A 12,157-nucleotide genomic window follows, 5' to 3' on the forward strand; every position below is an offset into this window, starting at 1 on the left:
CTATATACGAGGAGCCTATGCAACTTGGAGCGTATCGCCTCTCCTCTGAGGAAAGAGACAGGAGGCGATCACAAGGCCTATGCCTTTATTGTGGCACTAAGGGCCACTTCTCCCGTTCCTGCCCAAATAAGCCTGGGAAAAGAGCATGCCTAGGGAACGAGGGGAAGGTTCACCTAGGTCTGCAAATTGTTTCCTCAAAAAATGCTATGTTAATTCCTGCACAACGCACGTCTAGTTCCGGTTCGGTGAACCTGTCGGCCTTCATTGACAGTGGAGCTGCAGGCAACTTTCTTGACTTCGAGTTTGCCTGCTCTGCTGGAATTCCGTGGGTTAAACTCAAATCTGCCATCACGGTATGTGGCTTAGATGGCAGTCCATTGCCAGGCGGCAAAATTACCTGGGAGACCCCGCTACTACAATTGAACATTGGAGCTCTCCACTCGGAATCCATAGTCTTCCTCCTTATCGAATGTCCGTCAGTTCCTTTGATTCTGGGCCATCCTTGGCTATCCCGCCATAACCCTGTCATGGATTGGGTAAAAGGAGAAATTGTACAGTGGAGCTCTTATTGTACACAGTCTTGCTTGACACTACCTCTGCGTGTGATTCAGCCTATTCCGGAGCAGCTTCCTTCACAGTATCATGAGTTCTGGGATGCTTTCTCCAAAAAGGCTGCTGACACTCTACCACCGCACCGGGATTTCGACTGTGCCATCGAGCTCATTCTGGGTTCTAAATTACCCAAGGGACGCTTGTACTCTCTCTCCGGTCCAGAGACCAAATCCATGCAGGAATACATTAACGAAAACCTGGAGAAAGGCTTCATCAGGCCATCCAAGTCCCCAGTAGGAGCAGGGTGCTTCTTTGTATCCAAGAAGGACGGTGGACTCAGACCCTGTATCGACTATCGAGGGCTGAATCTCATTACGGTTAAGAACACCTATCCCCTTCCTCTCATCTCCGTACTTTTTGACCAACTAAGAGGGGCAACTATCTTCACAAAAATTGATCTTCGTGGTGCCTATAACCTCATACGTATTAGAGCAGGTGATGAGTGGAAGACGGCATTCAACACACTCTCGGGTCACTACGAATATCTGGTCATGCCGTTTGGCCTTAGTAATGCCCCTGCAGTATTCCAGGATTTGATTAATGAGGTGTTACGTGAGTTTCTGGGACACTTCGTTGTTGTCTACTTGGACGACATCCTCATATATTCAGAATCGCTGTCAGTGCACCAGGGTCATGTCAGACAAGTCCTACAGAAATTGCGGGAACATCATCTCTACGCTAAACTCGAGAAATGCGAGTTCGAGGTCCAGAAGGTATCCTTCCTAGGCTATATAATCTCCTCAGAAGGTTTCTCCATGGACCCAACCAAGGTCCGAGCAATCCTGTATTGGGTACAACCGAATAACTTCAAGGCGGTCCAGAGATTCCTGGGATTCACCAATTATTACAGGAGATTTATTGGCAGCTTTGCTGATATCGTGGCTCCTATCGTCACCTTGACCCGCAAGGGAAGTGATCCAGCTGTTTGGTCACCACAGGCAATAAATGCATTTGAAACCCTGAAGAAAGCCTTTGTGTCTGCTAAGGTCCTTAGACACCCGGAGCCTAAGGTACCATTTACTCTTGAAGTAGATGCCTCTGACGTCGGTGCTGGGGCCATCTTGTCACAAAAAGATCCCCATACCCACCGCTTACATCCATGTGCCTATTTTTCCCATCAGTTCTCTTCAGCGGAAACCAACTATGACGTGGGAAACCGAGAACTGTTGGAAATGAAATGGGCCTTTGAGGAATGGCGACATTGTTTGGAAGGCGCTGCACACCAGATCTCCGTTATCATGGATCATAAGAATCGGCAGTATATACAGTCAGCCAAACAACTGAACCCCCGACAGGCTCGTTGGTCACTGTTCTTCACTCGGTTCTTCACTTCTAAAAATGTCCAAGCAGATGCCCTGTCCAGAAGTTTCCTGGCACATCATGCTCCGGTTACTAGCCCAGAGCCTATTGTTCCCATGTCCGTGATCCATGCTGGGTTGACCCAAGATCTAAGCTGTACCCTACAAAGGTTTCAGAAATTGGCTCCTGATAATACTCCAGTAGGATGCTTGTTTGTCCCAGTTCATCTAAGGAAGGCAGTCCTTGCGGAAGCACACAATAATCAGACTGCTGGGCATCCTGGAGTCTTCAAAACCTTGGAAATTCTTTCCCGTATTGTATGGTGGCCATCTGTGTCTGCTGACGTCAAGGATCACGTCCTGTCTTGTGAGGTTTGTGCCAGAAACAAAATACCCAGGACTCGTCCGGTAGGTCAGTTGGTTCCTTTGGCCATTCCTGCAAAACCATGGATGCACTTGTCCATGGACTTTATAGTGGATCTGCCATTCTCTACAGGACACAATACCATTTGGGTTGTGGTAGACCGGTTTAGTAAAATGTCTCATTTCATTCCGTTAACCAGACTCCCTACTGCTCGAGATTTGGCCGTCTTATTTATTTAACACATTTTCCGGCTCCATGGACTTCCTACTGACATCGTCTCTGATCGGGGGTCTCAGTTCATAGCACTATTCTGGAAATCCTTCTGTACCTGTCTCCGAATCAAGGTCAGTTTGTCATCCGCATATCACCCTCAACCAAATGGGCAAACTGAGAGGGTTAACCAGTCCTTGGAGAAGTTTTTACGTTGCTACACATCAGAGTTCCAAGATAACTGGTCCTCCTTGTTACCCTGGGCGGAATTTGCCTATAATAATTCCTGTCACTCATCTACCAAAACCTCTCCGTTTTCTTGCAATCATGGTTTTCACCCCAGGTCTAACTCTTTATACTCACTCAAGTCCGTTGGTATCCAGGAGATCCGCTCCACTGCCAGGGATCTCAGAGTTATCTGGAAGAAGGTCCAGTCATCATTAAGACAAGCCTCATTTGTGGCAAAAAAAAAATCGGACCGCCATCGTACCATTTGCTCCCTCAAGGTGGGCCAGAAAGTTTGGTTGTCTACAAAAAATATCAGGCTTAGACAGCCTTGCAAGAAGTTGGGCCCTAAGTTCATCGGGCCGTTTTCTATCGTCAAGCAGGATAATTCTGTTGCATTTAGGCTAAAAATTCCGGACTCCTTAAGAATCCCCAACACATTTTATTGTTCGCTGTTGAAACCGGTACTATATCCTAGCCAAACTCAGTCTTCAAGTGTGCCTGGGGGAAATTCAAGCAAGCCACAGAGATACGTTGTTCAGAAAATCCTGTATTCGAAAAAGTGCAAGGGCAGGTGCACTTCTTAGTGCAGTGGAGGAATCGTGGGTTAGAAGAACGGTCTTGGATTCCGCAAAGACAACTCCATGCTCCTAAACAGTTGAAGGAATTCTTCAAAAAGTTTCCAAGGAAACCTGGATGTTGGGGTTCCTTAACCCCTCCTCAAGGGGGGGGTACTGTCACGAGCCGCGGCGGTACTCACAGCCGCCGCTGCTCACTTCCTGCCTGCCCCAGCGTCCCGGCCGTCACCATGACGACCGGGACGTCACTTGCAGTGTAGCGCCGCGTCCCGGCAACAGGGGACAGCCCGGCGCGGGCGCAGAGGGACCTAATAGCCTGCTGGCTATTAGGCTGTAATTATTTTATTAGTCAGCTCCTGGGAGTAAGTTGCAGAGCTAGGCTCTGATTGGCTCACCTGTACATTTAAGGCAGTGAGGTCTGCAGCCTCACTGCCGGTTATAGCTTCTGCTCTCCAGTCTGCTGATCTCCCGTGTATGACCCTTGGTTTGGAATTGGACTTCGCTTGTGTATCCTGTGACCCTGAGCTCTGGCCTGTTTACCGTAGAGATTATTATTGCAAATCAAAAAGACAGTTGTCAGCGCTTATCCTTTACACTGCATATCTGTGTGTGTCTAGCAAAATGAAAACATGAGGTATTGGTTCATATTTTGATCAAAACATTTAAGCCTGCATCCCAGTGTCAAGGGCACCTCATTATATGCAGGTCCTACACTGACCTATATGCTTTAAACACCATTAAAATGCAGTTAAAATCAGATGTACTCACCTCCCAGGTATAGGGGTTTACATCTAGCAAGGGCTGGCTTGTGAGCCACACCAAATTGTGCATTAAATAGGCTTGATGGACAGCTGCTATAACAATAAGACAGTATTTTGAAACAAAGCCAGAGAAAAAACAAGCCCGCGCTTGGTATATCCCACATCATATCCAGCTGCTTGGCAATAAGCCCACGCTCGGTATATCCCATATTGTATATGGTACCAGCCTTCTCTTGTCTCCAGCACACCCCTTTTCACCAGCCTCCTCTTGTCTCCAGCACCCCCCTTCTCACCAGCCTCCTCTTGTCTCCAGCACCCCCCTTTTCACCAGGCTCCTCTTGTCTCCAGCACCCCCCTTTTCACCAGCCTCCTGGGCTCCAGGGCTTCTTTTCTTTCTTCTTTTTTTCTTCTTTCTGTAAATTCTTCCTGCGTCTTCTTGTTGCATCCTTGCAGGCTCCTCTTGTCTCCTCTGTTCTGGCAATGTGGGAGGCACATATATAAACTGTTGTAATTCCTACACCGTTCACCTGATTTGGATGTAAATACCCTCAAATTAAAGCTGAAAGTCTGAAGTTAAAGCACATCTTGTTAGATTCATTTCAAATCCATTGTGGTGGTGTATAGAGCCCAAAATATGAGAATTGTGTGGATGTCCCAATATTTATTGACTTGACTGTATATACTCTTCAGGCCTCACATCTGGGGGTAAATGTATCAAAGTGCGAGCTTGCCAGCGTGTTTAAATCGCGGCAAATCGCGGGTGTTTACCCGCGAGTTTTGAAAAAAAAACCTGAAATGTATCAAGCTGCGATTTTGACACTGAAGTTCAAAATCGCTGGTCATCTCTGGCGATTTTGTGCGATGTAAACACTCCAGAGTTTAGCTAACTCTCCTGTGTTTGGCAAACTCTCCTGTGTTGTAACAGTGAGTTGTAAACACATCACTGTTACACTGCCCCTGTCATACAGCTGCCGGAGCTCCGGGGGACCTCACGCTTTTTTTTTTTCAACTTTTATCTATTCTTTACAGTTTTAACACTGCCAGGGCAGTGTAACAGTGATGTGTTTATACAACATGCTGCTATCAAGCAGCGTGTTGTATCTGGCGTGTTTTGAAGCAAACTCTCCTGAGTTTGCTAACTCGCAGTTTCATACATTTGAGAGCTGTATAGCTGCAGTGGGAAACAGTCGGGAGTTTGATCTCTGGCGATTTTGCAAATAGCGATTCTGACAGAAGCACAACTCTGGCGATTTTGCATGAAATCTCAGCTTCATACATCGGCGAGTTTCAACTCTCCCGAGAAAATCGCTGGAGTTGCAAAATCGCACTTTGATACATTTACCCCCTGATGTCTATTGTATAAATAAGTCAATCAATATGCTGGCTAGTTGTCACACTTTTACTGTAACACTTTATGGGTCAGAGAATCCTTTTATGGGTCTACCTAGTATGGCACCACATTCTGGGAGGTGCAGAGTCTAAAGACACAAAAGGTTTTCACCAGTGACCCCCTCAAGGGGATATGGGTTGGCTGTTTTTGTGCCACAGGTCGTGGTTCTCCAAGTTGGTGAAATGTAAAACCCAGTGGAGAAATAACAGAGAAGAAGATATAAACTTGTAGTGGTGTGCTGCAGGATGCACAATAGTACTGGCAAGGAGGGAGCACAATGACAGAAGTACATGGTGCATTGGTCTGCGACTGGTAGATGTTGAGGTCCAGGGATGCTGAACCAGGGGAGGTGGTTCAGAATATAGCAAAATACATGAGAGTCCTGAGAATGCCTGGAAGCACAATACAGAAGTGCAGGGTGCAATAGTCTGCGGCTGGTAGATGCTGAAGTCCAGGGATGCTGGCAGCAGGGGAATTGGATCAGAACGTAGCAACTGGTAGCAGCAGAATTGCAGGGAGCCAGAAGAGAACACATCTATCCAGGATGAAAGACAACAAAGAACTGGCAATTAAATGAATGAAAAAAGGGTGCTTTAAATACTGTGGCCACTGGGGGGCGTTTGCCAATGAGAGTGAATGGAAGGCTTCAAAAGAGGGGTCTGCGCATGTGCAGGCCTGATTTCAAGATGGAGCCAACCAGGGACCGCGGCGCTACATGCCAAATACTGGCGAGCCAGGTGTTAGGGTTCTCAGGAGTTTTCTATCAGTCAGTGTTAGCGCTGACCTTCCTAAGGTGCAGAGTCTAATGAACCCACCGGCCTTCACCAAAAACCACCACAAGGTGGGATGGATTTTGCTGCCGGAGGCCTGCAGGTCACTGCCCTTAGGTTAGCCCACAGACGTGATAGGTGACAGACGGTTGGTAAGGAGAATAGGCTCTATAGAGGTAGTGTAGTTCAGCACAGAGGAGCAGGATCAGTTAACTGAAGAAAACAGCACATACAGATGAATCCACACCATATACAGTGTAACTCTGGGTCGGATACACTGTGGACACACCACTCTCAGGAGAGTCTCTGGGTCGGATACACAGGGGAACAGGCAGCAGCGTAGTCAATAAGGATAGCCGGGTCAGATACACAGGTACACAGGCAGCAGCAGATCCAGAAGCAGAGGTTAAACAGGCCAAAGGTCATACACAAGGAAACAGCACAGGATCCACAGGAGGGTCAGACACAAAGTGGTAACTTGTTGCTCTGACAAGGCTGCAGTGTCCAGGTGAGCTTTATACAGTCTGCAGATTGCATATGCCGCCTCCCAACCATGATCATGTGATCGCCCAACCAGGAAGGGCTGAGCTGTACACAGAGGCATCAAAATCAGCAGCACAGGAGCAAGTAAGTTTGTGACACCAGGACCCGACCACAGAATCGGCGGGCCGGGCATGTGGTACTAGTATACAAAGCATAATTCCAATATGGTGGCCAATAAGCAAAGCAATCCTCCAATCTGCTGTATGCCCTCAACCTTACTGCCAGCCCAGGCCCCCACTCTGACACTTGATGGTTAATCATGTCAGACAGGAAACTGTTAAAAATAACACCTAAATATAGTGGCTAATGTATAAACAGACCCCAATCTGATGACCATCATGTAAAGCAGACCTCCAGTCTGGTGGCTACTATATAGCGGTAATTGGGCACTAGCTGGATTTTGAGCCTGATAAATCCAATAATGTTTACTATTGAGACACTCAGAAAAATGGATAATCCTGGACAATTTAGTTCCTCAAATACGTCTTAAACTAGCGAAATATTAAAATAGGTAAGTGTGAAATTACTGTTAATGGTTGAAATATTCACTACTAAAATGGCAGTAATTACTGCCAAGCCACTTCACTACTCACTTAGATATATACTATAAATTTTCCAATATTGTTACCTAATAAAGTAATTTTACTGCAATTGTAATAGTATGACTGCTATTATAGTGCAATAAAGTATCTTTCAATAGTGTGTTGGTGTGTCTCTTGTATGTTTTGTTATCCATTAACTCTTCTAAATAGATATAGGTGGATTAAATTGCCTTAACCTCCACTTGGTTTAAGTTGACTTGATGTTGCTATGATTGATGCAGTACTTGATTAAATGTACTATCATTATTATACAAATTCCATGTATAATCAATTGTTGGAATCACAATGTCTCAATAAACAGTCGTTCATGTACATAGTCCCTTTTGTTGAGACTTGTAGCCTTATAGTTTGTTTACTGATCTATTTATATGGTATTCGTGCTTCTTCATTTCCTATACTACTCTTAAGTTCATGAATCACTTTCAAGTCATGTGATTTATATATCTCAATTAGAAAGATACTGCTGTTAAGCTCATTAGATAGCTGTCCCCTATGGGGTTAATTACAGAGGACAGATAGATTGCTCAAGCTGTTCATTTCAACTTCAAAGAAGCACAAACCTTGGAATATATATCTCAGTTAACAATGAATCACACTCTTAGTCCCCTTTATTGGACATTATAGTCCTATATTTGACTAGCTTAATCTATTTTTAAAGGTTCATAAATTCCCTCCATTAATGCCTCTATATTGTTCAAAGGTTTGTCTGTCCTTACAAGGTAAATGAATCTAATTGATATGATTTGCAGGTATATATAAATGTAATCATTGGTTCTATCGGGTGCTTCACTAAGGTATGCAGCTGTGTAAATACTTTAGAATCTCCACAAAAATTCAGAAAAACATATATGCAAAAATAGAAATAGTACATACACTTGTGCTTCTGTTTCTGTCTATAGGTAATCACAACATGAACACCTTATTCATAAAGGGATTTTCTCTTCTGCATAAAGCTCGATGTCACCATCATATGAAATATATGTATACATGGAAAAACACAAAAATAAGGAACATAGCATAATACGTTTGAGCACAAACAAAAACGCTTAAAGTGCACCACCACTTTATAGTGTGAAGATAATTCTTAATGTATAGTATTCTTTAAAACATCACACCCGTGATTCTTCTTTCGGAGAAGAATTTGTGTAATAATGATAGTACATTTAATCAAGTACTGCATCAATCATAGCAACACCAAGTCCTCTTGGAATTCCTTAAACCAAGTGGAGGTTAAGGCAATTTAGTCCACCTATATCTATTTAAAAGAGTTAATGGATAACAAGCCATAAAAGAGACACACCAACACACTATTGAAAGATACTTTATTGCACTGTAATAGCAGTCATACTTGCATTCAGTTGTATTTCAAATGCTGCAATTGCAGTAAAATTACTTTATTAGGTAACAATATTGGAGAATTTACAGTATATATCTAAGTGAGTAGTGAAGTGGCTTGGCAGTAATTACTGCCATTTTAGCAGTGAATATTTCAACCATTAACAGTAATTTCACAGTTACCTATTTTAATATTTTGCTAGTTTAGGAAGTATTTGGGGATCTAAATTGTCGAGGATTCTCCATTTTAATGCATATCAATAAAGCTTTAATGCACATTTTATATTTATATTAATGAGATACAAAATATAAGCCATAGAGTGCCCCTTATGCACATTTCTTGTCTTCCTTTTTTCGTTTATAGTGAATTACTAATTTGTGTGGGTGCATCCTCCTTAGTATGGTTAAGTATATATAATATTTAATACCAATTAGAGGAATCAGAGGGGCTAAGCGGTTTCCCAGTGCCGTGTCCAAATTCTTTGAGAAAAGGGAGAAGGAACAGATGGATGGGGGGCACTCAGAGACATACACAGAAAGGGGGAGAAAGAAAGGGACAGACATGAAGAGGGAGAAGTGGAAGAAGACAGGTACCCATAATGTGGAGACAGTTTGGGGAGAAATTGGTACACATACAAAATTGGAGACAGAGAGACAGACACTAAGGGAGGGGGGCAGAGATGAAGACACTCAAAGGTGGACCAGAGATGTAAGCACACAAATGGGAGGGGCAGAGGCACAAATGGATAGACAAAGAGAAAGGTACACAGACAAAATTGGAGACAGAGAGACTAACACAAAGGGGGGAGGGAGTGTCAGAAACAGACATACAGAGCAGGGACAGAGAGCCACAGACATAGAGTTTGAGACAGACATTGGGTGGAAGCAGTGACAGCCCTACCTTCTTCTGGTCCCTTTGCATTGTTTTTTCCCAATGGAGTACTTTCTGAACAAGAGCTTCAATCATGTTATCTAGAATAACTTAATCAATTTCAGTAGCAACGTCTATGAACATGCAGTAAGTACTCCCATTTCTGAATACTTGCTGCTGTTCATATACTGTAAATTACACTCTTACCAAAGAGGTATTTTGTTCAGTGGTGGACAAGAAAGCATAGGAGAGGCTATTCACATTATTCAAGCAGAAAGATACATAGGGAAAGATGTGAATGTGAAATAAAATCTGGTGGTTATATGGGATAAGGACTTTCTTGTGCTTTGATAGCTTAAAACACTACTATAGGAGACTAAGCCTTCCAAGGGAAAGATCGTTTCCAGGTAATGAAAACACTAACATGTTCAGTACTATTGCACAAACTCTGTAGTTCATAATTGCTAATTACAATTTTTGCATTATCCACCTTCTACTGGGATCCCATCCATTGGAGAAAGCTAGGGGGTGGAAGGAAGTGGGGCAGGGACACGCATATGCAGAGGCTGTGAGTTATATTAGTTATATAAGCAACTTCTGCATCCTAACACTGTTAACAAATCAGAGTACTAGGTATTGTTCATAGATATAATGACAGCTAGGGCTGACCATAGGGGGGGATGTGAAACACATGTCCGGGGGTCCATCATGTGGGGGGGGGGGGCCATGACAGGACCCATGGCTATTACTGTAATTGATATCTTTTGGTGGCTAAAATTCAAACAGACTGCTTGCATTCAATTACACTGCTCTCAAAGGCCGGAAGCCCCAAGTGTCATGACCGCATTGTCATGGTGGTGGTCATGGGACATGTGGGATGTGTGGCTTTCAGCGTACCAGGGCCCAAATTTCCTCTTTGGAGCCTTATTCATAAAGTTACCCATCATTAGTGTACACTACCAAAAATTGCAAACGGTGTCTCTGTGAAAAGCGATAGTGGAGTTATAAATATGAAACATGAACACGTGAGAAATCCCTACATTCCCATTGTCCTTTTCAATTTCCAAACCCTATATTTGTTAAATGTAGTATATGAAACCTGTCAATATATATATATATATATTGACAGATTATCCTAGGCTCTACTGCTGTGTGCCAGCTCTGCAACTAAGCCCATAGTAGTAGGAGCAATATACATTCATCATCAACATCAACATTTATTTATATAGCGCCAGCAAATTCCGTAGCGCTTTACAATTGGGAACAAACATTAATAAGACAATACTGGGTAATACATACAGACAGAGAGGTAAGAGAACCCTGCTCACAAGCTTACAATCTATAGGACATTTGTTTTGCTAAGTGCACAAAATGGCAGTAGAGCACTAGAAGAAACGCCTCACAACTCTCCAGGTACCAACTTCCATTTGAAAAAAGGATGGGCCACAGTTCCACTGCCCTTTATCTACCATTGTCAATCCTTCCCTGAAAAGAGAAATCTTCTTTATGCCTTCATTTGAGGTATCAGATGGCAGAAATAAATACATAAAAGTAAATTTTACTATGGCAATAAGTGTAGGTATTAAAACAAATAGAATGAATTAGACAATTTCAAAGGGGATTCCCTGACATTCCTTGCATTATTACTCCTGACAGTTCTATTTATCTGCATTTCCATGATGACATGTAATGCTCAGATTCTGTATTTTTGTGGATGCAATTACATTATTTTATTTTACAGAATTAATCACCCTGCTTAGTGTTAAAAGAAGGGAAATGACTAATGTGTAGTGGTACTATTGTAGGGAGTTTAATATTCATGGTGTCAACATAAAAAGCAAAAGTGATGTCAGTTTTAGATTAACTTCTCTCCAGGTTTGTCTGCCAAGATTTTTTTGGGCACAATCATATATACAGTCACCCGTTGCTGTCTTCCTCAGCAGAATTACAGCAATAGGAACACTTCAGTAACTTATAACAGCACTCATTACAATCCTGTAATAGTAGGAAAGAGCAAATTTACATAGTTTAGTCTCGATGGCCACAAAATTGAGCCATTCATTGATTTCTGCTATTGTTTCTTGCTTTTAAAACAAATCACCAATCCTGAGTTGTGGTAAAAGTAGAAATTAACAGTTCCGGGTTCCAAATGAAATGCCCAAGACTACATACGTTGCTTCTATAGGAAACACTTCTGTAACTTTGCACATGTTGTCCTACTGGCCTAAAGACACCAAGTTGAGTTCCAGCCAGGACTGGATTTGCAGTAAGGCCGCTCTGACTATTTTGTGCATCATTGTTTTTAATGTTTTTATTTTGTATAGTTATATTTTACTATACACATATTACAAACATTTGAATTAATCTGTAATAGAGTCCACTTAATTATATTATACAGAAGTGATGCAGTGGTTTTGGGACAACCGAGAGCCACTGTTTTGGGTAGTTGAGAGGAAATGGTGGCACAGAAATTTTAGCCTGCTCTGAAAATCAGGGCCTAATAGCTGAAGTCACAATAACCAATATGATACAGCTAGTGCTGTGATAGGATAACATATCAGGTTGCCTCTTATCTTTTCAATGACAGAAGTAACTAAC

Source organism: Mixophyes fleayi, chromosome 2 (assembly GCF_038048845.1).
Source record: "Mixophyes fleayi isolate aMixFle1 chromosome 2, aMixFle1.hap1, whole genome shotgun sequence".
Classification (NCBI taxonomy): Eukaryota; Metazoa; Chordata; class Amphibia; order Anura; family Limnodynastidae; genus Mixophyes; species Mixophyes fleayi.